This window comes from Rana temporaria, chromosome 5 (genome assembly GCF_905171775.1).
Source record: "Rana temporaria chromosome 5, aRanTem1.1, whole genome shotgun sequence".
Taxonomy (NCBI): domain Eukaryota; kingdom Metazoa; phylum Chordata; class Amphibia; order Anura; family Ranidae; genus Rana; species Rana temporaria.
The window spans coordinates 251,690,139-251,710,729 of NC_053493.1; positions in this window are offsets into that span (position 1 = coordinate 251,690,139).

Genomic DNA, 20,591 nt, shown 5'->3' on the forward strand with positions numbered 1-20,591 from the left:
ACCAGTGACACTAATACAGTGATCAGTGCTAAAAAAAATATGCACTGTACTAATGACACTGGTTGGAAAGGGGTTAACATCAGGGGTGATCAAAGTGCTAAATGCTTTACAAAACTGTGGAAGGTGCTTGTACTAAGGGAAGGCAGAGATCCGAGTTCCTGCTTATAAGGAACACAGGATCAATGTTTTCCCCACTGACAGAACGGCAATCGGCCTTGCTTACATAAGTAGACTGCCGTTCTGCCTCTGTAATGAATAATCGGCGGGTGCCAGTGGACATAGTCTGTGGTACCTGCTGATCGGCTCCCGCTGTGAATAATCACAGCGGGAGTGGGCCACCACAGGCGCGCCCCCAACCCGGAAGTGCTGGATCACATACTAGGTACGTGATCCAGTGCAGGAGAGCCGCCTTGCGGATATATATAAAAAGTTTATGGTCGGCAAGTGGTTAACAAAGACATTAACATTACATATCAATATAAAAAATTGGTAGGTATAACGGCAAGAATCTATTAGAAAATATCTGATGACAGGTTTAGCGGTCTTATGCTGCTTCTTCAGGATATCCGATTTCTTTATAGAATAAAATGCCATATACTGATGAATTTCATCTATTAAACATAATAAAGTGAATACATCATGTAACTGCAAATAGGGTGATATAAACAAAATACTCAATAAATTACAGTCCATCTATCCCACAACAGAAGGGGGCTGACCATATGCACACAAAAAATAGTCTCTAGTATAATACTGTTGAGTCGCCCTTAAACGCCCTGTTCATTTTTATATTTTTTTGTTATTTTTTTGGGTGACCTGCCACTATTTAGGCTGATACAGCATTAAAAGGTTATTACCATTTTTTCTTCACACCCCCTTATATACTGTATATATAATTCTGACAGTAAATGTATTTTGCTAATAGTTTAGATATGGTAATAGAAGTCATTTACAATGTATTCCACTTGAATACAGAATACATTGATATATAGGATGAATGCTTTTTTTTTTTTTTAAAGAGAGTATAACTTTGTTGTGATATGAAGACATTATTATTATTATTATTATTATTATTATTATTATGAGTAACTTGTGGGGACCACTATAGAGTATATTATATGCTGACATTTTATTATGTGTGATGATGTCATGTTATGTAAAATAGATAACCAAAAATATCAACATTCATAGGTTCCTTTACCTGTAGAGAGGTGTATGAATTATTCATAGTGATAAAATACATGCACTGAGAAGTCGATCCCATTGACGAAAAGCTGATTTAAAAAATAAAAATAAACTTTTTATAGCATACCTCCGTTTTCCAATGGTTCGCTGCAGAAAACTGTCAGGATTTTGCAGGGCTTTTTTTCAGCTGGAACTTGGCTCAGGCCCTCTGCCTCCTGCTCACCACTATTATTTGTAAACACAGAAGTCTGGCTTCTGTGTTTACAAGCGGCAGTTTGTCTCCCAACGGCTCCCACCGAGTGCAGAATAGGGTCAAGGGAGATGCAGGTGCCCAGGGTGCAGTGGCGATGCTGACACCCACTGACTGGATGATCTCTCCACTTCCTGCCCTTTAAGACCCTCCCACTGTTAGTGAATTTTGACCACACCCACAATTTTATGCTGTTTTTAAGGGTGTGTGTGTGTGGGGGGGGGGGGTTAGAGGGGGTTTTGGGGGGTTGTGGTTAAGTTCCTGTCCCTATTTCTGTAAAAAAAAAAAAGCCCTGGGATTTTGGCACTATGATGCCGCTGCATATGACAAGATACTACAACCATGGGTAAATGGGAACCTAAAGTTAGAAACTGTTGACATGAAAAGCCTAAGAATGATTTCCAAAAAATGTTGTTGGAAAAGTGGGTATACCAGTCCTCCAAAATCCATCCAGCCCCCAAAAGCGGGGTGCAGTTGTGACCTCTTTGGTTTCACCACGGTTCAAAAGCCATTTTGTAACCTCACTGCAAGAAATAAATGGTATTCCCTGTACCATGTACATATTCATGATTAAGACAGTACCAAGAGCAATGATATAAAACAATACAAACAATCAGAACTCTCTTTAATATAGTCTTGGCAGTGAAAGATGGATTCTGATTGATCGTAAAGAATACATGCCCTTTGCTTTTTGCCTTATTAAGTAAGCCTGATAGTGTTCTACCATTCTTTGGGGTCGTCAAGTGTGTTTTTTGCTTTAAAATTTGTATGAATATTTTTGCCTTTTGCTGTTTTTTAGTGTGATCATAAGAAATATGACTTTTTTGGTGCCAGTGGTGTTCAGCATAAAGCTGAAGATATCTCGGGCAACTAATATTTACTGCAATGTTTTTAATTTTGCTTTTAATTGTTTTATATGTAGTAAGTATCCTTAGTGTGAAAGGCTGCATTGCTTCTGCGTTGGTACTGCAGCGACATCTTTATATCTTTGAATGACAGAGCATGCTCAGTGTTGTAGTTTGGCAACCATTGAATAGATACAGTAGGGTGCATTCTATGTGAGTATATTGTTTTCATCTTGTTTGTTAAATGGTAATGCTGTTCATCATGAGCAGATTTTATTAACTTTTACGGTTTGAGGCATTATGTACTTCAGTAATACGATTTACAAATAAACTGCATTTTTAATAGTATTTAGGGGTTTTCTAGCCACTTGCAATAAGTTTTAAGTTGAGGCTGTCAAAACCTGCTTTTATTTTACGACAGATTTGCCTTAGGAATACAGTCTTTATTTTGCCATTAAATAGAATTGACCCATAGCTACCATATATTTGTCATATAAGCTAGTGTCTTTAAACTGTATTTGGTGGTGCCTCACCAAACGCACTTTATACTGTATTTATCAAAGTTCAAGGAATTCATTTAAGTGTGATTGCACATACAAATATTTTCAGTGTCTTTTGTTTCACCATTGAAGTAGAATTGTTGCCTAGGTCATGTGGAAAGAGGTGTGTGTGTTTTTTTTCTGCTTAAGGGAAAATTGCACTTGTGTAATTATCCATCACAGACATTGTCCTGTGTAATTACATTGCACCAGCAGCATTATGCACAATTGTCTACCTGCTGTGTCGTCATATGTTTACACCACATGGCATCTCTGTTAACTTAAGGTTTGTCTCTGTTAAAATCATTATGTTGGGCATTTTGTTAAGATTAGCTGGGGATTGCCTTGACTTAGCATTTGCCTCCTTCAGTGTTATGAATCATAATAAAAGACAATACAGACTGAAGATTTGCTTCCTTTTTTCACATTGTTGTGTTTTATTTGGTAATTAAAGTGTTTGTAAACCCTCACGTAAACCCAGTGAAGTGACTATCCTCAGGTGATACACAGAGATGAAACAAATCCTTCTACAACTGTCTTTCCCCTATATCCATTTAAAGTACAACATTTACAGAGGATTTCTCAGCTCTGAAAAGTGGGGGGCAGAGAGCTGAAGTTACATCTGTGGGGAGCTCTGAGAGCTGATTGGAGGGAAGGGACACCCCCCCCCCCTTCATACAGCCCAAACCATGATGCTGCCACCACCATGTTTGACAGTGGGGATGGTGTGTTCAGGGTGATGAGCTGTGTTGCTTTTACGCCAAACATAACGTTTTGCATTGTTGCCAAAAAAGTTTGATTTTGGTTTCATCTGACCAGAGCACCTTCTTCCACATGTTTGGTGTGTCTCCCAGGTGGCTTGTGGCAAACTTTAAACAACACTTTTTATGGATATCTTTAAGAAATGGCTTTCTTCTTGCCACTCTTCCATAAAGGCCAGATTTGTGCAGTATACGATTGATTGTTGTCCTATGGACAGAGTCTCCCACCTCAGCTGTAGATCTCTGCAGTTCATCCAGTGATCATGGTCCTCTTGGCTGCATCTCTGATCAGTCTTCTCCTTGTATGAGCTGAAAGTTTAGAGGGACGGCCAGGTCTTCGTAGATTTGCAGTGGTCTGATACTCCTTCCATTTCAATATTATCGCTTGCACAGTGCTCCTTGGGATGTTTAAAGCTTGGGAAATCTTTTTGTATCCAAATCCGGCTTTAAACTTCTCCACAACAGTATCTCGGACCTGCCTGGTGTGTTCCTTGTTCTTCATGATGCTCTCTGCGCTTTAAACGGACCTCTGAGACTATCACAGTGCAGGTACATTTATACGGAGACTTGATTACACACAGGTGGATTCTATTTATCATCATTAGTCATTAAGGTCAACATTGGATCATTCAGAGATCCTCACTGAACTTCTGGAGAGTTTGCTGCACTGAAAGTAAAGGGGGGTGAATAATTTTGCACGCCCAATTTTTCAGTTTTTTATTTGTTAAAGTTTGAAATATCCAATAAATTTCGTTCCACTTCATGATTGTGTCCCACTTGTTGATTCTTCAAAAAAAATTAGTTTTATATCTTTATGTTTGAAGCCTGAAATGTGGCAAAAGGTTGCAAAGTTCAAGGGGGCCAAATACTTTCGCAAGGCACTGTATATTAAAAGTGAGGAGATATCCACTCTTTTACAGTTGTCACCAAAACTGGTTTCCCTATTGGAAGGTTCTTCTCACTTCTTATTTCTAGAACGACTCAAAACATTTGGATTTCCCCCTACTCTCTGTAACAAACAATGAACACAGGACCAATAGTGAACTTGGAATATACAGCTGCACATCGCAACAGCATACCAATAAAACGTATTTATTGTAATGTAGACAGATGCAGTCACAGGAATGAATGGAAGGTTAACATGTTTCACACATCTGACTCCTATGACTAAGCACAAGGTGTGTGAAACATCAACATGTTAACCTTCCGTTCATTAGTGTGACTGCATTTGTCTACATTACAATAAAGATGTTTTTATTGGTATCTCGTTGCGATGTGCAGCTGCCTATTCCAAATTTCCTTGTTTGTTGCAGTGGCAAGCCAAGCCAGCACCTCTGGGGTTACCTGCTGTAAGAACTCCTCTTCTCACCTTGAGCAGTGATTTCTCCTCTGCCTTCAGGAACAATAGTGAGGCTGCATCTCTCCAGCAAGGACACAAACAAAAATAGAAACTCAAAGGTTGTAACCCTTTCATATGTTATTTAAGACGGAAAAAAAATCTAAAGATTTGCTTTACGTACATTGTCCAAATCTGATTGGGATGGGGGCTTATATGGTGCTCTCAATTCTTTTGGTAAAGGACCAAATCTGTTTTGGAGGCCAGGGCTGGACTGGGACAAAAAGTTGGCCCTGGACTTCATCCAGACTGGCCCACTTTGACAGGTCTCTCCCATGGCGGCCGGACAACTCCCGCGACCCCCCCCCCCGGCCACCCAAGCCCCCTCTCCCCCTTCACTAGCCACTAGCCATTCTACTTTATTAGAGTAGAACGGCTGGTACTGGTACTCTTATAGGCAGTACCAGTGGGGAAGCTAGACATTATTCCACCCGGGGCAAAGAATCAGTTCGGTGCCCCCCCCCCCTTATGGGACAAGATTAGGCAGAAGTGAGAAACTCCCAGGCCATAGCTGTTGAGTCAGCTGTCTGTCCCCTCCCCCATGCTCCTCTGGTCCTCCCCCTGCTTCTCTGTTCCCCCCCAGGTGAGCGCTGCGGGGAGGGAGAGGAGGTGAGTGCTGCGGGAAGGGAGAGACAGAGGAGCGGAGGTGGGCAGCGATCCGCTGTCACTGAAGCCGGCCCACTGAGCAACTCCCTGTAGTCCCAATGGCCAGTCCATCCCTGTTGGAGGCAGAAGCTCTGATTGGGTGCCTTTGCCTGACCACAGGATTGTGAAGTAGTAGGAGAGTGATGACAGTAGAGGGGCAAGAGTGGACTATATAGCATTGGGCATCAAGATGGAATTGGTGGGGAGACCAGGACCATAAATGTGTAGAAGAAAAAACTGGATTGTGGAGAGGAGAGTCAGTTATAGTATAGTGTAAAAAGCAATAGGGCTAGGTAGTCTAGAGGGGGCAGAAGTCATTCAAAGCCCGAATGTTATCAGAAATAATGGCAATATATCCTATGTGTAATTACAGCGCCATAAAGCATAATAGGGGAGTAGGTTAAAGTAAAATTTTATTCATGCGCACAAAAAGAGACTGGATGCTAACAACTATACAGTAAACGATATGTAGCTACCTGCAGGGTTTAGACTTGTAGTTTGTTTGTGGATGTCTGCATTTAGTCATGGCGGGTCAACATCTGCAAAAGACTCTTCCATCTGCCAGGAGCTGTAATTGCAGGTCTAATTGGCGTTCCCAGCAGCTGTAATTGACTGCTTGTGGTGTTATGATCACAGTGTGAATGAGAGAATCTCTATGCTTTGGGTAGCAGCCCAGTATACAGTATTTTTATTTATACTGGCCGGAGACAAATGTCCAGTTGTCCAGTCCTTCCATGCCAGGACCTCAACAGTCACACCTCCTCCATTCTTGTACAAATGTCACAAACTTTACACATGCATTTTTGTCACTCCTTCCTATAGTTTTGAGCCTCAGGTGCTTCCATATTTTTTATGTATCCACTGTTAAGGAACACGAATGCCACTCATTAGAAGTACATTAGTAATCTATTTTGATTACTGATCTTCAAAGGGTCAAAATGTACCAGTAAACCTTAAGTTTATTCACCGTTTTATGAGTTGCTGCGGAAGTACCTGTATTGAAGTTTAAAACTTTAAAACATTTAGGTTGCATTGGCACAAGTCATGTGTGAATCCCAGCACCCAGCTGCCATAAAAGTAGGTGATCCCTGGCTGTGTGAACAGCCACGAATAGCTGCGCCCGTCAACTTTCTGCTGGGTCCCTAGCTTGGCACTCCCAACACTTCTCAAGCTTCACCCACGCTGGCCTGCTCGGTCCTTGGCTTGACACACAAGGCTGCTCTGCAAGCGTCACCTCCACTGGCTGGGTCCCTGACTTGATCACTGCCTGAAGTTTCCCGATTCTCCACCGTGCCCGTTCTGTGAGAATACTGTTCTGGTACTTCCTTCAGTTACTTACTGTAGTCCCTGGCAATAGGGTGATTGGTCCCTTAGTGGCGACACTTTCCCTTTTACTTCTAACCACTGATGGGTTCTCCGGCCGGCAGAACCGGCACTTCTGATTGGGCTTGCAGTCCCAACCCTGCGCTGCTCTCTTGTTTCTGGATAGGTCCTCAAACAGCCAAGCAGCCAGACATCCCCAGGAATGGCCCAGTCTCTGACCTAGCAGCCCGGGGCACACAACACACGTCCACCCAGACAGCAGCCCAGGTGGCACAGAACATAGATCACATGACTCCACCTGAATATAGGCTCTCCCAGCAGGCCAAGGGATTCAAGAAAACCACTGCCCATTGGCTGAGATACTCCATATTCCCATAACCTGACCTTGGATTGCCCTTCTCATATCTAGTACCACCAAGTACCCAGCCATCTAGTGGTAGAAGATAAAAGTGTAACAAGGCCAAACTTAGGGAGAAATCAATGGCTCTCTAACAATCAACCAGGATAACTATTCCGGGACGAGTAAATGTGTGAGGAGCTTCCCTGCCTAAACGCCAGGGTGCTACATCATCATGTGTCAAATGTGTTGGGAGGGGATGAGTTCATCAAGTGGAGGGTCAGGTTCTGCTTTAACCACTTGCTGACGGCCGTACGACTTTGTACGGCCTCAGCGCGGCTCCCAATCTCTAACAGGCCGTGTTTTTACGGCCTCTCCTTTACACGTTCCCCGCGCGCGCTCCCGAGCGCGCGGCGGGGAACTTCTGTACTGGCCGTGTCCCTTGGACACAGCCAGTCACAGATCGCCGTGAACGGCCAATCGGAGCGGCCGTTTCCTAGGCGATCTGTGCGGCCAATGAGAGATGATCTCATATGTTTACATATGAGATCATCTCTCATTCCCGGCTCTCGCAGACAGCGGTGCTGTCAGGGGAGAGAGGAGACGGATCTGTGTCTCTTGTACATAGAGACATAGATCTGTCACCCCCCCAGTCACCCCCCCTCCCCCACAGTTAGAACACTAATTAGGGTACACATTTAACCCCTTCCTCACCCCCTAGTGTTAACCCTTCCCTGCCAGTCACATTTATACAGTAATTAGTGCATATTTATAGCACTGATTGCAGTATAAATGTGAATGGCGCCAAAAATGTGTCAAAAGTGTCCGATGTGTCCGCCATAACGGCGCAGTCCCAATAAAAATCGCAGATCGCCGCCATTTCTAGTAAAAAAAAAGCATTTATACAGTAATTAGTGCATATTTATAGCACTGATTGCAGTATAAATGTGAATGGCGCCAAAAATGTGTCAAAAGTGTCCGATGTGTCCGCCATAACGGCGCAGTCCCAATAAAAATCACAGATCGCCGCCATTTCTAGTAAAAAAAAAGCATTTATACAGTAATTAGTGCATATTTATAGCACTGATTGCAGTATAAATGTGAATGGCGCCAAAAATGTGTCAAAAGTGTCCGATGTGTCCGCCATAACGTCGCAGTCCCAATAAAAATCGCAGATCGCCGCCATTTCTAGTAAAAAAAAAAAAAAAAAAAATAATAATAATTCTGTCCCTTATTTTGTAGGCGCTATAACTTTTGCGCAAACCAGTCGCTTATTGCGATTTTTTTTTTTTTTACTAAAAATATGTAGAATACGTATCGGCCTAGACTGAGGATAAAAAAAAAAAACGTAAAAAAAAAAATTGAGCTATTTATTATAGCAACAAAGTAAAAATATTTTATTTTTTTTCAAAATTGTCGCTCTATTTTTGTTTATAGCGCAAAAAATAAAAACCGCAGAGGTGATCAAATACCACCAAAAGAAAGCTCTATTTGTGGGGAAAAAAGGACGTTAATTTTGTTTGGGAGCCACGTCGCACGACCGCGCAATTGTCAGTTAAAGCGACGCAGTGCCGAATCGCAAAAAGTCCTCTGGTCAGGAAGGGGTTTAAGTGCCCAGTAAGGAAGTGGTTAAGGAATATTGGGTTCCAGAATATTGTGGAGCAGAGAAAGCACAAAAGTGGTTCATATTCTGAGGAGAGAGTGTAGAAGGAGCAATGGTTTTGGGAGCACATAGGACATATTCTAGGGGTAACTTGGATAAAAAATTTAGGCAAAGAGGGGAAAAATTGGGGCACATCACATGAAGGGCGGGAATAGTTCAGTGTTTGAAGAACTAGCACAATCTGGGGACCAAGAGGCATATGCTTTTAAGGTAAAGAGGTGGCACACTCTGATTGCAGATTGTAAAGAGGGAGCATTGTTGGAGGCTTTGCTTTATAAACAATTTAAAATTTAAGATGAAGGCTATGGTTAGGCACGTGCTTTACTCTTTACTCCAGTCTCACATTTTTTTGGATGATGTATAGAAAAGACCTTTAAGATTTCTTACACATCAGACTCGGTTGAGGTGGACTGCGCCCCATCTAGATTTTAGTTGCAATCTCTTTTCCTAGGTCTCTGAGAGTGCATCCACTAATCTCTAAGCCAGTCTGATGGAAACCATTGATATAAGGGGGATTTTGATGTAGACATTTGATAGAAGGGATCACTCTTTTGGGGACATTTTATGTAAGGGGGCAGTTAATGTAAGGAGGCACTTTGATGGAGACAGTTGATATAAGAAAATACTCTGATGAGAACAGTTGATGTAAGAGGAAACTCTGATGGGGACTGTCATGTGAAGGGTAATCTCTGATGAGGACTCCTGACGTAGGGAGAAACTCTGTTAGGGACACCAAATATACTGGGCACAGTTTCTGTTCAATCACCTCTGCGCTTCCTGTCAGATTTTACTTCCGGGTTGTGACTCAGGGCTACAGAAGAGTGCCAAGTGAATGGGGATTACTGGATTCCTGCATCTGTCACACTGTGTGACAGACTGTCTCATACACAGTGTTGACATTGTGCCCCCTGACAATTTTTACTGAACCCCAGAACAGAGAGGCAGGTGCAGGAGTGAGCAGGGAACACCAATTAGATTAGGATGATTAATTGGAACCTGTACCCCCTTATATCTGATGTCCCTATCAAAGTCCCTCCTTACATCAGAAGTCCCCCTTTTCATCACATTCCCCACTGGAGTTCCCCCTTACATCAGTGTCCCTATCAGAGTGCTGTCTTACAGCAGTTGTCCTCCCTACATTAACTGCTCTCATCAGAGTGCCCCCTTACATCAAATGTCTCCAACAAAATGCCCCCTTATAACAATTGTCCCCATCAGACTGGTTTACAGATTAGTGGAGATTTAAGGCCCGTACACACGACATGAAAATCGGATGGAAAAATTCATATGATGAGCTGTCTGCTGATTTTCGGATCATTAGTACCGTGCTTTCGACACCCGATTTTGCTTATTCGGCAGACAAAAGGTAGATGTGCAGACTATAACATTTTTGTTGGATGTGAACTCAGTGTCTGATTTTCGTTTCATTAGTACGTTTTTCGGACAAAAAAAATTGTAAGCGCAAGACTACGCATGCTCAGAAACAAAAGAATACATACAAAACTATTCAACACATTGGGGGTTATTTAAGAAAGGCAAATCCACTTTGCACTACAAGTGCAAACTACAAGTGCAAAGTGCACTTGAAATTGCACTGAAAGTGCACTTGGAAGTGCAGTCGCTGTAAATCTGAGGGGTAGATCTAAAATGAGGGGAAGCTCTGCTGATTTTATTATCCAATCATGTGCAAGCTAAAATGATGTTTTTTTATTTTCCTTGCATGTCCCCCTTGGATCTACAGTGACTGCATTTCCAAGTGCACTTTCAGTGCAATTTCAAGTGCACTTGTAGTTTGCACTTGTAGTGCAAAGTGGATTTGCCTTTAGTAAATAACCCCCGTTATGTCACTTCTGACATATTCTGTCTTATGAATATTTTCATATTGTGAGTAACCCCCTTGACTTTCATGCCACAAAAAAACGGACGTTCAGTCCGAAAATCTAAGCGTGTGTGTACAAGGTTTTAGGGAGGTGCAGACCATTCCAACAACCCATAGATCCAGGCCTGCAGAGGTACAGGAATATACATATGTTCAATTCATCTTCACCACTTCCAGGTTTCTTTCCTAAAACTGGAATTGAGAAACAGAGGTGAGGATGCTACATACAGAAGCTGTAAAAAAGTCAAAGCAATGCTAGATTCCTTGTGAAAAAGGCTGCGTTTAGACGGAGCGGATCCGTTGGATGGACTCGCTAGCTCAGCGGGGGATTGTGCCATTAATCCCCACTGAGCAGGTGGAAGACAGGTCCATCTCCGCTCAGTGTGCAGGGACGAACCTGTCAGAGCCCCACTGTTCTCTATGGGAAGATTGGATGAAAACAGGCAGCCTGTCTGTTTTCATCTGATCCCAGATCGGATGGCGAACGTATTGCCATCCGTCTGTTTTGAGCGGATCGTGTAAAAGGGGCCATCACTCAAAATTAAAAATTTGAAGATAATAATTGTGTAACCTGCTCAAGGGAACATAAACATATGTTTCAGTCATTCTGGAAAGTAGATATTGTACCAGTATCAAGTTATTGCCCAATACTAAATAATCACACCCAGTGAATTCACATGGGTTGGGTGTACCTGATCTTAATTAAATCAGAAGTTCAACCACCCGCCCTGTTCTTAACACAGTCTAAGACTCGGGCCAGGAGATCTTCCTCATATCTTCCTTGTTACTGTAGGATAAATTATCTGGGAAATATAAACAATGTAAAGGCTTCATTCTAATGGGCAGCCAGGAGGGCAGAAAAAACAGGCAGATGTTCTTCATTTTCACCATCTGCCCAGCCAAACTGTTCAATGGCAGCCAGTGGCTTTTTTAAATATTGCTGTGGCTGCTTTGCCTCGTGGAATGGTGAAAATCATACAACTTTTTTTTTTTCATTTTGGGTAGAGTAAGGAAATGTTACAACCCTTTTCCGATTCTTTGCCATCTGTGTCCCATTGTTCCCCGCTGACAGCTAAATGTAAAAAATTGATGTAAAAAAAAAAAACGTTAAAAAAACGACATGGGCTCCACCCCAGGTCTTTACCAGGCCCTTTGGGTCTAGTATGGATTCGGAGGGGACCCCCCACACCAATTTTTTTTTTAAATGGCATAGGGTCCCCCCCCCCCCAAAATCCATACCAGACCCTTATCTAAGCATGCAGCCTGGCAGGTCAGGAATCCATACAAGGCCGCATGTCCTCAACATGGGAGTGGGTGCTTTGGGGAAGGGGGTGTCTGCACCCCACACCACCTTGCCCCCATGTTGATGGAGACGAGGGTCTCTTCCCGACAACCCTGGATGGTGTTTTCGGGGCCTGCGGGCAGGGGGCTTATAGGAATATAGGGGCCCTTTTCGCAAGGGGGGCCCCAGATCCAGGCCCCCCCATGTGAATGGGCATCGGGTACATACTATCCCTGCCAATTCACCAAAAAGTCAGTGAAATGTAAACAAAAAGAACAAGAGGCGTTTTTTGACAATTCCTTAATTAATAGCTCTTTCTTCTCTGGGTGCCGTCCTCTCTTCCGCGGTCTCTTCTCGCTGCTGCCTCCTGCTGTCTCTCCTGGTGCCTTCTCAGCCATAGAGCGTGGCCATCAGATGACATCACCTGGAGAGCCCGCCCCTTTGATGTCACAAATATGGGCTCTCCAGGTGATGTCATTGGATAACCACGCCCCATGGCTATATAACAGATGCCAGACAGCGGACGACAACACAACGGAGGAACAAAGCAACAGAAGAACAGCAGCTTTTTCCTTTTTTTTTTTGCGGGTAACAGGCCACAAGGAAGAAGGCTACGGCTGTGGGAAAAAAGGCATCAGGGAAGATGGCGGCAGAAGGAAAAGACAGTGGCAGGAGGAGAAGACAGCGGCAGGAGTAGAAGAGGGCGGCGGGAGAGAAGGCACCAGAAGAGACGGCGGTGGGAAGAGACAGTGGTGTACTGTTAAAAACTGCCTCTTTTTTTTACATTTCACTGCCTTTTTGGTGAATGGGTAGGGGTAGTACTGTATATACCCGATACCCATTCACATAGGGGGCTCAGATAGGGGCCTGGTATGGATTTTGGGAGGACCCCACTGCATTTTCTTTGTTGGTGTGTGGGTGTCCCCTCTGAATCCATACTAGACCCAAAGGACCTGGTATGGACCTGGGGGAGACCCCACAACTTTTTTTTTCTTTTACAATCAACTGATAGCCTCCCCCTAATTCTGGGGGTTTGAAAAAACTTCAAGAAGTTAGAGGGCAAAGGCCAGGAGGGTTGATCTGCATACTTAGGGGGACTTGGCCAATCTCCAGGCAATGGACCTGGCAGGGTGGCTAAGCCAGCGCTTAAATATGGATTAGTCATGACAGCAGGGGAGATGGAGTGCGGAGAAGACTGTCGGTGGCCTAGGAGGTCTCCTAGGTCTAGGGGAGACCCCAGCTCCAGGCTGGACTTGGGCTGACTCAGGCGGATCCATTCAGCAGAGCGGTTTGACATGGAGTCTTTCCTGAAAAGCAGCAGGAGCAAGGAGGACAGTGTGAGTACACACCCAGAGACATTCAAGGGGAGAGACTGCCATATGTAGCAAGTTTTTTTAAAAGGACAGAACTGTGTTTAAAGTATTATTATTATTATTTAGGTACTTATATAGCGCTGTCAATTTACGCAGCGCTTTACATTGTACATTCACATCGGTCCCTACCCTTACGGAGCTTACACTCTAAGGTCTCTAACTCACATTCATATACTAGGGCCAATTTTAGACAGAAGCCAATTAACCTATCAGCATGTCTTTGGAATGTATGACTTTTTTTTTAGTTTTGGATACAGTGGAGGTGGATTAAAACTCTTGTCAGTTTGTATTGCTGTCTGTGTCCCAGTTGAGTAGAATTAATTCTCTCTATTGTCGTGGGAGTCACCACTCATGCGATGAGGACGTGACGTAGCGCGAGTGAGGTGGGAGGTGTAGGACGGCTCGATGGCGGCAGGAGACACACGCCGCTCTGAGACTCCGTCGGCACCGCTCGTGACCTCGCAGACCACAGCGTGTGTTTTGTGAGAAGCAAGCGGGTGCCGCAACCCCGCCGCATCCCCGCTTGGGACCGGGAATACCACCCTGGAAACCGCCAGTGAACGAGCCCCCGCTGGACACGCAGCGCCGGAGAAACTGAAGCTGCTGCGCTCTCAGCACTGATGTCAGCAGCCTGTGTGGGGATATGCGCTTCAGGGGCTGTCAGAAACCCATCGGAGACATGTAGCCGGGCAGTGGAGCAGGAGGAAAAGTAAAGGGTCTGGTGAGGCGCTCAGTTGAGCCGATTCCGAGCGGGTCCCCCCCCCGTGACCCCCCCTCCCGTCGGTTATAATATTGTCCCCCGGAATTACCATACACCAGTACACCAGCACATCATAAGGAGTCTTATTGTGTAATAATGGAATTAATTAGATGTTAACTGTCTATTGGGTTAGATACCTGCGAGAACTGTAAATGATGGGAACACAAAATGCAAAGTGAAATATAAGTGAACATACAATTGAATGAATAACCTACACTGGGATAGAGTTTGATAGCTGGTTCATTTGAACTCACCACCTGGTGCAGGATCTTTACATTGCCTGTTCTCTGTGGGGCATATTTGAGTGTACGGCCCCAGCCCTTGCTGAATGGTTCTGGATGGCCTGCGGAGTCAGACAGGAGAGAAATCTGGGACAATATAAATTCTGATCTCCCCTCTTATGAACTACCTAATTGCCCCTGTGTTTAGGTGTATCAATGACAACCCCGATGACAGGGGAATTGAGGCATGAGCGTTCTGAGGAGAAATTTAAATTGGTGAAGGATGACCAAAAACACATTACTCTTTCTCTGGACTGTACCGGTAATGCATACGCGACCGTGAGAACCGTGAGAAGCTGGAAAGATTTTAGTTTTTGAAACTGAGGGACAGGGGAAAGGCCTGGGCATTGAAGCATTAGTGTTCTGAGGGAAAACTTAGGCCGGCGAAGGAGGGCCAAAAATTCATTACTCTTCCCTGGACTGTACCGGTAACGCACACGTGACCGTGAGAAGCTGGTAAAAATTCCAGTGTGTGAAGATTGGGGGACAGGGAAAGATCATTTAGGCCCCCCCCCCCCCCCCCCGGATTTAAGGCGTCTCTCCCTGTCTCTGGAACGGTGAGGACGCTCTGGACTGATGTAGCATAGGAGACGACTCTTAAAAAAAAAAAAAAAAAAAAAAAAAAAAAACACCGAAGGTATTTTCCTTCTAGAAGTGAGTCCGGGAGCCCAGGTGATTCTGATTAATAGCAGTAATCGTCCTCTCCTCTGCTGATCAGCCCCTTCCCTCCGTGTTTTAGTGCAGGGCTCTTGCTTTCCTGTGGCCCTCTCTTTATTGAAATAATTATTTTTTTCAGGACAGGAGTAGTATATAGGGGAAGATAGAGGCTCACATTAGGAGAGGAGGAAAGTCGTGGGCTTCTCTCGTTCCCTTTCAACAAAAAAAAAAAAAAAAAAAATCCATCTCCAAACTGGGGAAGAGAATCAGACCCTCCAACAAAATGAATAGGTCTACGAGGGGCGGCACTACAAAACCAACTAAGAATAACTTGGGGAACAGCTCCATACAACAATATATGACGCAGGAAGGGAGTCTAAAAAGTCCAGGACTCGCAAAAAAAACTGATAAGAAGAAGTTCGATAAAAAAAAAGGAGTAGGAATAAGTAGTGGGGAGAGTTCTAGAGGTGAAACGACACTAGAAAGCGAGCAAGAGCAAAATAATGCAGAGGAGCTATCCCAAGATACACAGCCCCCTACAAAGGCAGAGATGAACGCAATGCTGGTGAGGATGGAAAATGTCATGGAAAATATCATAAGGACAGAAATCAACAAGATAAGAATAGACCTAGGAGGGCTCTGTGAAAGAGTGGTAGAGACGGAAAAGAGAATTGAGGAGCAGGACCAGGAAATAAAATCCTTGAAAAAGCAAGTCAAGGCCCTGACCGAAACCCAGAGATTGGTGGCATATAGGATTGAGGACCAGGAGAATCGCAACAGGCGACAGAACCTTAGAATCAGAGGGCTATTAGAAGACAAGGAGGAAGACCTAAAAGACATCATGAACACAATTTTTAACCCCCTGCTAGAGAGATCAGTAGAATCCAAGCCCCTTAAGATTGAAAGAGTACACCGAGTGGGGAATCCCCAACAAATAGAAAGATACGGCCCAAGAGATGTGGTCGTAAGGTTCAGGAATTATGTTGACAAAGCAGAAATATGGAGCAGGCTTAGGGGGAAACCCCCCCTGAGATATAGAGACACCGAGATACAAATATTCTCCGATCTTGCTAAAGAAACACTGGCTAGGAGGAGATGCTTGAAACCCCTCTTGGAACTCATGCGGGCTCAAAATATTAGGTACCAATGGGGATTTCCGGCTTGCCTCATGGGTATAAAGGGGGGTAAAACAGCACGACTTAGGTACCCGGAGGAACTGAATGATTTTTGCTCTAAAATGGACTTAGTAATCCCTGAACTTCCTGATTGGGTGGATTAGCGGGGGGATGCTTAGTATGGAATTTTGAGATGCTGGACGGGGAGGGGGGGGAGGGGGGGAGGGGAGGTGGGGGGAGTCAAGGGGGAGCCCTTAACACCACCACAAAAGAGGAGCCAAGGATGAAGGCGAGGAGTCTTCTACCAGTGGCTCCCAGGCCAAGAGTGGGCCGGGGTGAGGGAGGGAGGGAGGGAGGGGGGAATGGGGAGCGAGGGGGGGGAGGGGGGAAAGTGGGAGGGAGGGAGGGTAGTGGGCCAGGGAGGGGGGGGGGAAATGGGAGGAGGACCATCTGAACGACTCCACAGGAATTCTTTTCAAACTCAAAAAAGGAAAAGGGAAAAAAAAAAAAAAAAAAAGAGATAAATGATAGATATTAAGTTCCTATCATATAATGTAAAAGGTTTAAACTCCCATATTAAGAGACATAAAATTCTTGCTGAACTTACGCAGTATAAAGTAGACATTGCCTACCTACAAGAGACCCACATTACCTTAGAGTCTAATATAAAGCTGTTTTCATCTGAATATCCCGTCTGGTATTATGGAGATACAGTCTCATCGAGATCTCGGGGGGTTGCCATAGGATTTGCAAGAGGAGTTAGATACACATTGGTGGACAGACTGAATGATCCGGAGGGGAGATTCTTGTTCTTGAAAATAAAACTAGGACAGGAGGACTACACTCTGGCAAATGTGTATGCACCCAATGTGAATTCGGCTAAATATATTAGTAAAATTCTCAGAAAATTAAAAAATTTTGAAGAGGGACATGTGGTGTTGATGGGGGACTTTAACTTCTGCATGTGCCCGAGCCTCGATAGTACGACCCATGCTCAGGGGAATAACGGAGAACATCTTAAGTTACTGAAAAAACAAATGACACAAAATCAAATGGTGGATGTCTGGCGAATCCTTAACCCCAAGACACGAGACTATACGTTTTTTTCCCCTGTGCATGGGACGTACTCGAGGATCGACTACGTCCTCATAGACCATAGACTTTTGGAGAGGGTGGTTGAAGCAAGATGTGAGATCATAACGCTATCAGACCACGCCCCCATTACCATGAAAATAAGCACATCCATACAAAAATGCATTCTACCTGAATGGAGATTGGATGAAAGCCTGTTGAGGGACGAGGTGGTGGTCGAGAGAGTACAGAAAGAATTGGAATGGTATTTTCAGGAGAATGACAAGGAGGGAATCACAGGAGCAACCCTGTGGGACGCCCACAAAGCGTATATAAGAGGGATTTTTATAGCAGAAGGGGCAAAGAAAAATAAAATGAGAAGGAGTAAATTAAAAACACTAAAAGAGGAGATATATAGGCTGGAACAGGAACATAAATTACAGGGCCAAAAGAGGGAAACACTCCGTAAGTTAACTTTAACAAGGGATGAATATAAAGCCCTTGCCGGGCAAGAAACCAAGAATTTCATAAACAGGGTAGAGAGTGAAAGATATGTCTGGGGAAATAAACCTAGTAAAAACTTGGCCAGAATGGTAAGAAAAAAGAAAACCAGAAATTTTATCGAAAAAATCAGGAATGGGGATGGGGACTTAGTATATGCGACAAATAAAATAGCAGAATCTTTTAGAAGCTATTATGAAAAACTATACAATGTCCAACAGAAGATTAGGGACCCTGCCGAAAAAAAGGATAAGATCAGGAAAGTATTACGGCAAACTAATTTACCGAAGATAGAAGAGTATGAGATAGAAAGAATGGAGGAAAGTATAACTGAACAGGAGATAAGTGAGGTCCTAAAAAATACTCCCAATGGGAAAAGCCCGGGACCAGATGGCTTCACGTCGGCCTATATACAAAGGTTTAGTACTATCTTAGTCCCTAGACTATGTCAATATTTCAATGGGTTGGGGCGAGACTATGAGATGAGCAGAGAGGCATTAACAGCTACGATCACTGTCATTAAAAAAGAGGGAAAGGACAATACGAATTGTTCAGGGTTCCGACCTATCTCACTCCTGAATGCAGATACCAAACTGTATGCAAAAATTTTGGCCGAACGAATGAAGGGGGCGATGACTGCCATTGTCCACCCAGACCAGGTTGGTTTCATACCTGGGAGGGAGGGAAAGGACAATGGGGTCAGGGCACTTCTTCTTATGGAGCAGATCAAAGAAAGAGGGACCCCCGGTCTATTCCTGTCAGTAGACGCTGAGAAAGCGTTTGACAGGGTAGACTGGGGGTTCCTGATACAAACACTCGAATGTATAGGAATTGGCCCAAGGATGATTAAATGGATCAAAACGCTCTATTTCCACCCTTGCGCTAGGATCAAGATCAACGGATCTTTATCCGCACCCTTCGAGATGAGAAATGGAACCAGGCAGGGCTGTCCCCTGTCCCCTCTTCTTTTTGTTTTATCATTGGAACCCCTGCTGGCAATGGTCCGACAAAATCCAGAAATATATGGAATAGAGGTTGGAGAAGATGAGCACAAATTATCCGCCTTCGCAGACGACATTTTATTTTATATAAGTAGCCCAAGAGTCACTCTCCCGAAGTTAATAACTACTTTAAAACAATATGGTGAGGTGTCAAACTTCAAAGTAAATACAGAAAAGACGGAGATCTTAAATATCAATATTCTTAAAGATGAAGAACAATATCTACGGAAGAAATATAATTTTAAATGGCAAAAAGAAATAAAATACTTGGGAATAAAACTGGCAAATTCCATCAAGAAAATATATAGAATAAATTTTATCCCCCTGCTCAACGAAATAAAAAGGGAAATTAAAAACATATTCAATAGACCTATTTCGTGGTTCGGGAGGATAAATGTAGTAAAAATGGTTCTCATCCCAAAAATCCTATATAAGTTTCAAATGGTCCCAATATACCTACCACCGTCATTCATTAAAATAATTAACTCCCTCATAATGAACTATATTTGGAATAATAAAAAACATAGGGTGTCTGCTCAAATTCTAAAACGGGCCAAGAAAAAGGGAGGCTTAGCTGTACCCGACATCAGATTGTATTATAATGCTTCGGTTCTCTCACGGGTTATAGAATGGGCTAAAGAATCCCAGGACAAAAGATGGATAAATATTGAATGCACATTAGCAAGGGCACAGTTAGGGAGATTAATTTGGAATCCACCACAACACAGATCCTTACACACTTCAACACACACAATTACTCATAATGCATGGAGGATCTGGGATAGACTTCACAAACAATTAAAAACAGAATTTAACTCACCCTTTATTGATTTAAAAGAAAACGAATATTTTATTCCAGGGACAAAAGAAGTAGGGGGAAATTGGATCACAAATAGAACACAGTTAAAAGATATAACACTAGATGGTAAAATTAGGACACTTCACGATATTAAACATAGGATTGGAATTAGGGCGCTCGACGAGTGGAGATACTTGCAGTTAGTGTCATTCGTCAAGCGCCTACCACACCCTTTGAGGTCACAAGAGGATTACACCTTATTGGAACAATTGTGTAGCACCGAAAGCTCAAAAGGAAATATATCTAAAATCTATAATTACTTGCAGAAAATGGAAGAGTCGGACACGCTAAAATACATCCAAAATTGGGAAACGGACTTAGGGGTCCCAAGGGGGAAAACGACCATAGGAAGAATCCTGAAAATGACGCACACCTCGGCAGTAGATGTAAGAACTGCCGAGATGAACTTCAAATGTTTGACGAGGTGGTACGCCACCCCAGATAAAATGGCAAAATTCAGAGGGGGAGAGTCAGAGAAATGCTGGAGAGGTTGTGAGTCAAGGGGAACAATGGCACACCTATGGTGGGACTGCCTGAAAATTAAAGCTTATTGGAAAAAAATCTTGGCCCTGATAAAGGTAATAACAAAAAAAGAATTGGAAGATAACCCATGGGTAGTGCTCTTTCATGGGGGGGAGACTCCAGAGAAGGAATACAAGGATTCACTGATCCCTCATTTATTGAACGCAGCGAAAAGATTGATTCCCCTTAAATGGAGAGACGCGAAAAGTCCGCAAATGTGGGAGTGGATCGACTCCGTAGAGGACACTTATAGGAGAGAGAAATTAAAATACGGAAGCTATAAACACAAAGTAGGGGAAAAGGATATATGGGTACCCTGGATGGAATTTAAAAAATCCTGGAGGTT